This window comes from Apium graveolens, chromosome 4 (assembly GCF_009905375.1).
Source record: "Apium graveolens cultivar Ventura chromosome 4, ASM990537v1, whole genome shotgun sequence".
Lineage (NCBI taxonomy): Eukaryota > Viridiplantae > Streptophyta > Magnoliopsida > Apiales > Apiaceae > Apium > Apium graveolens.
The window spans coordinates 280825649-280830513 of NC_133650.1; the positions used below are offsets into that span (position 1 = coordinate 280825649).

General features: G+C 38.0%; 1 non-coding gene across 1 annotated transcript; it reads right to left on the reverse strand.

Annotated features, from left to right (window-relative positions):
- Window positions 1-2510: 2510 nt before the first annotated feature.
- On the reverse strand, window positions 2511-2617 carry LOC141723136 (small nucleolar RNA R71). Its single transcript, XR_012576126.1, has one exon. It is a non-coding gene; the product is annotated as a small nucleolar RNA R71 (small nucleolar RNA).
- Window positions 2618-4865: the final 2248 nt, after the last annotated feature.

Genomic DNA, 4865 nt, shown 5'->3' on the forward strand with positions numbered 1-4865 from the left:
TAAAAGAGTCATAAGCCCTCGAATGAATATTCAAAATAATATTCATTTAATATAAAGGAGTCATACGCCTTCGAATAATACTCGAAATAATATTCAATAATAAAATAAAGTTAAAGTTATCGAATAAACCTTATTCGATTAATAGTTTTGAAAACTATGACCATATATATATATAAGTATATATATATATATATATTTATATCCATATATACAAAACCTACTCGGGATCCTCGACTCCCGGTTTTAGAAAATATTTTCACCTTTGGGTCCCTATACTAAGGGTATATGCAAATTACCGCTATCCTCTAGCATAGGTATTATCAACTGAATCAATTGAATCAACAGATATATATCAAGATTACGAAACAGACATACATATATACCATATCAGCATGCTCCAATATATCGCAAAATTTGCTAATAACAATCATGCACTTATCACAAGATAATGCATATACATATATTTACATCACAACAACAGTATAACGGGTAGAAAACTTGCCTGAGCGACTGGGGGTTACGAATGGCTCGGGACGAGTCTGGCAACCTATAAACAACAAGTAAGTTGGAATTAAACCAAAGTCACTTGTAAATCTATACTTTAACTAACTTAGACTCTAACGCTTGTTTTGCGCTTACTGATTCTCTTAAGTCACTCGAGTACCCTCGGCTCCACCATTTTTAATAATTTAACCTTTACGAGTTTTAAGGCGATTCCTTCGCGAGTGTCTTACTAACTGCCTAGCACACTTACCATAAATGTTTCATGCATTAATTAACCCTTTTTGGTCTTTAACCTATGTTTCAAAGTAAGGCAAGGGGAAAAGTTTCGTTCGCGAAACACCGTTACTTGAAACGGTCGTTTCTCCTAAACCGTGCATCGGAATCGAACGAACTACATATCAAAACGAAGCTCGTAACATGAGCTATCTAAACATGGCAGTGTTCATAATCTAGCAGGGGGTTCTCGGGTCCTAATGCTATGCACAAAAACAGTCCAAAGAAAATCGGACGTTACGATGGCTATGTTTACGCGATTTCCCAATTTTAAACCATTCAAAACCCTCCCAATTCAACCTCAAATCCAACATACAACCAACATCCATCCTTATCACATCATAACAACCCCAACCAATTCAATTTTAACATTCATACTTATGCCTAAGCTTACCTTTAACCATACTTAAGTTCTTTTAAACAAAACAACAACATTTACCATTCCATTTCAATACCAATTCAATCCCAAACTCTAAATCACCAATATCAAGCTACAATATCATCCTACTAATCAAAATCATCTTATAATACATAGGAATCTAGGGTTTGGAGATGGTATACCTTCCTTGAAGTGGTGGGAGGAGCTAGGAAGCCTTAAGAAGCTTTGAGAAGTCTTAGGAATGCTTGGATCTTAAGGAAAACAAGAAAAACTTCAAGTTAAAAACTTGAAAACACTATTCATAGTCTTCTTCTTTGATTAAATGAAGAAGATGGAGAAGGAATTGATGGCTTAAACTCATGATATAGCCCTAACTAAGCATGAAGATGATTAGGGAATTAACTCACCAATTTAGGAAGCTTGGATCTTTGATTTTGAATTTCTTGCTCTTTTGAATAGTAAAAAGCCGAGAGCTCTTCAAGAACAAGCCTTGGTTCTTTTTGATTTTGATGAAAATGATTTTGCTTGGCTTGGTTGGCTTGTTTTTGTGTTTGATTTAGTTAGTTACCTTGTTGCCCTTGAATTTGTGTGGTTAAAAAGCCACCACACCTCCTTCCTTCCCATGTCATGCTTGTGTCATCCTCATGATGTCATCCTCCCCTCCTTGTCCTCTTTCTATTGGTTGGATGACATCATCCCCACTAATCCCTTTGATTAACTTCCTAATTGTTTGCCTAATGACCGCTGATCTGTTATACGGTTCGCTTAACTTTCGTTTTCGTTTATCGTTTGAAGGATCATACCCGGGATCTTATTACTTAGGTTCCCTTAACCTTTCTCAATACATTATATTCCTTTTTATGATCCTCTATTATAATCCTTTAATTTAAATTCTTTTTATCCTGTTACCTTATACTCAATCCTTTCCGTATTTAGTGGATTTCCGGGAAAAATCCAAGTGTTCGGAAATTGGATTCTGACGATCTTTACATACACTTATATACCACATAGAGTACTAATAATATCCCAGAAGATCAATAACAGAACCCCTACATAGTGTGGCATGAAAAGTTTTCTCATTCAGCAAAAACACTATTCATAAGGGTTTCAAAAATTTCCCAAAAATTGGGGTTATTACAGATTCCAACATGCATATTAGATATTTCATAGAGATCTGCAACACTTTCAAATTCAACAACATATCTGAAGATGTTTTTAAGCTAAGGCTTTTCCCATTCTCTCTGAGGGATAAAGCTAAGTGTTGGTTGCATTCTCTACCACCAGGCTCTATTACCAAATGGGAAGATCATGCTCAAAAGTTTCTTATAAATTCTTCTCTATGATGAAGACAGCTACAATCAGGAATGCTCTTACTCAATTTGCGCAGCAATCGGGAGAGTCTTTATGTGCAGCTTGGGATTGTTATAAGGAGATGCTTAGAAATTGTCCTCATCATGGAATGCCTGGCTGGATGATTATAAACTGATTTTATAATGGTTTGAGTGCGACTTCTAAACCTATGCTCGATGCAGCATCAGGTGGAGTCTTATGGGCTAAGAGCTATGATGAAGCTTATGATTTGATTGAACTGATGGCTGCTAATGAATATCAGAACCCTTCTCAGCGACTAACTCAAGGCAAGGTAGCAGGAATACTGGACGTAGATGCAGCTACTGCTATAGCTGCTCAGCTTAAGGCTTTAACGATGAAGGTGGATTCTTTGGCTAATTATGGAGTTAATCAGATCACTAGTGTTTGTGAACTTTGTGTGGTGCGTATGAGACGGAGTAGTGTGCTATTTCTAGTGAATCAGCTCAGTTCGTGAGCAACTTTCAGAGGTCGCAGCAACCAGTTCCAGCCATATATCATCCCAACAATCGTAATTATCCTAACTTTAGCTAGAGAAACACTCAGAATGTGGTGCAATAGCCTTATCAGCAGTATGCATCAAAGCAATACAACCTTCCTGGTTTTCAACAACCGCAATATGCACCAAGACAACAACTCCAACTGCAACAATCTAATGAAAAATATGAATTGGAGGAGTTGAGGCTCATGTGCAAGAGCCAAACGGTTTCTATTAAGAACTTGGAGAACCAAATTGGGCAGATTGCCAATGCCTTGCTGAATCGACAACCTGGTACACTCTCTAGTGACATAGAAGTTACAGGCAAGAAGGAAGCAAAGTAGCAGGTTAAGGCAATTACATTAAGGTCTGGGAAGGTTGCAAGCCCCGAAAAATTTCAAGTTCCAGAATCTGAAGATGTGGCTGAAGAAGATGTGCAAAAGGAAGCAAAAGTGGAAAAAAGGAAGAAAACTGTGGAACACACTCCTCCTGAGGGTAATATAGGGAAGAAACATGTCTATTTTCCACCTCATTTTCCTAAGAGGCTGCAGAAGTAAAAGTTGGATAAGCAGTTTGCTAAGTTTCTGGAGGTGTTCAAGAAACTTCATATCAACATAACTTTTGCTGAAGCTCTTGAACATATGCCTAGATATGCAAAGTTTATGAAATATATTATCTCTCGTAAAATGAAGCTCGATGACTTAGAGGCCGTTGCTCTTACAGAGGAATGCAGTATTGTGCTGCAACAAAAGTTGCCTCCGAAGCTTAAAGATCCTGGAAGCTTCACTATTCCTTGCACCATCCGAAACTTGTCGTTCGACAAGTGTTCATGTGATTTGGGAGCTAGCATCAATCTGATGCCTTTGTCTATCTTCAAGAAGTTGGATTTACCTGATCCAAAGCCTACTTATATGTCCTTGCAGTTGGTTGATCGTTCTATTACATATCCACGAGGCATTATGGAGGATGTCTTGGTCAACGTGAACAAACTCATCTTTCCTGCTGACTTTGTAATTCTTGATATCGAGGAGGATAAAAAGATCCCCATAATCTTAGGAAGACCATTCTTGGCTACCGGCCGAACCTTGATAGATGTGCAGAAGGGTGAGCTCACTATGCGAGTATTGGATCAGGATGTGACTTTTAACATATTCAATGCCATGAAATTTCCTACTGATAATGAGGAGTGCTTAAAAGTGGAATTGGTTGATTATGTGGTTACTTCAGAACTTGATCAAATGCTAAGGTCTGATGCCTTAGAGTAGGCCTTGTTGGGGAATTCAGATAGTGAAGATGATGAAGGTGATGAGCAGTTGCAGTATTTGAATGCTTTTCCTTGGAAGCGAAGGTTGGATATGCCTTTTGAATCTCTTGGAATATCATAACTTAAAAATGTTGAGGGGCATCTCAAGCCATCTATAGAGGAAGCTCCTACACTCGAGCTTAAACCATAGCCTGAACATTTGAGGTATGCATTTTTAGGTGATGCATCTACTTTGCCTATTACTATTGCATCTGAACTTTCAGGTAGTGATGAGGAAAAGATCTTGAGAATTCTGAGAAAGTTCAAATCGACAATTGGATGGACTATAGCAGATATCAAGGGAATCAGCCCTTCTTATTGCATGCATAAATTCTGCTAAATGAAGGAAGTAAGCCAAGTGTTGAGCAACAGAGAAGGCTAAATCTGATAATGAAAGAGGTTGTGAAGAAGGAAATTCTCAAGTGGTTAGATGCAGGGATCATATATCCTATTTCTGACAGTTCTTGGGTGAGTCTAGTTTAGTGTGTGCCAAAGAAAGGAGATATCATGTGGTCGCTAATGAGAAGAATAAGCTCATTCCTACTCAAACAGTCACGGGG